Source organism: Suncus etruscus, chromosome 4 (assembly GCF_024139225.1).
Source record: "Suncus etruscus isolate mSunEtr1 chromosome 4, mSunEtr1.pri.cur, whole genome shotgun sequence".
In the NCBI taxonomy this organism is placed as follows: Eukaryota; Metazoa; Chordata; class Mammalia; order Eulipotyphla; family Soricidae; genus Suncus; species Suncus etruscus.
The window spans coordinates 11935477-11936440 of record NC_064851.1 but is presented as its reverse complement, the minus strand read 5'-3'; the positions used below and the strand labels follow the sequence as shown (position 1 = coordinate 11936440).

The window sequence follows — 964 nt, the reverse complement described above, 5'->3', positions numbered from 1 at the left end:
GAAAGGACTGGCCCATGATATGAAGCTTACCACAGAGAGTAATGAGGGCAGTTAGAAAAACAACTACACTAACTAGCATGACAATGGTAGTAAGTGAGAGAAATAGAATGCCTGTCTGGAATACAAGCAGGGGGTGGGGAAGGAGGGAGATGAGGAAGCATTGATGATGGGAAGGTTGCATTGGTGAAGGGTATGTGTGTATGTAAATTTTTATTACTGAAACCTAACTACAAACATGTTTGTAATCATGGTGCTTAAATAAATATGTTAATTTTTTTCGGAGGCGGGCCCACCCGGTAACACTCAGGGGTTACTCCTGACTATGCTCTGGGATATCGCTCCTGACTTGGGGGACCATATAGGATGCCAGGGGGATCAAACCACAGTCCATCCTAGGCTAGCACGGGTAAGGCAGATGCCTTACCCCTTGCGACATCACTTCGGCCCCTAAATATATTGATTTTTTAAAAAGTTGGTATTATAGCAAAGTCCCAAGCATTTCTACAGGATGTGGATAATAAAAATGCCTGCTCCAGGCCCATGAAAATCTAATGTCTAAACAAGACATAATCTTTGTGTGTTAAGAAGTCACATGCGTACTTACCTGGCAGGGGAGATACCATGATCACGAAGGTGGTTTTCCCAGGGTGAGGCTTATCCATTGCATTCCGGATGTGCTGACCCCTGCGATTTCCTCAAATGTGGGAAACTCAACTGCATAATTTGTGGTAATCGGGGACTGCGTTTGCACTCTCCCCTAAAAGAAAAAAAAAGAAAGAAAAAAAAGAAGTCACATGCAGCATTGAAAAGAAAGAACTTGCTGGGGGCCAGAGAGAGAGAGAGAGAGAGAGAGAGAGAGTACAGTGGGCAGTTATTTGCATATGACAACTGGAGTTCCATCCCCAGCATCATATATGTCCCACTTACCATCAGGTTCCACCAGAAGTGATTCCTAAGTGTAGAG

General features: G+C 44.1%; 1 non-coding gene across 1 annotated transcript; it reads left to right on the top strand.

Annotated features, from left to right (window-relative positions):
• The first annotated feature begins 596 nt into the window (after positions 1–596).
• LOC126007405 (U1 spliceosomal RNA) lies at positions 597–760 on the top strand. The gene has a single exon (XR_007494981.1). It is a non-coding gene; the product is annotated as a U1 spliceosomal RNA (small nuclear RNA).
• Positions 761–964: the final 204 nt, after the last annotated feature.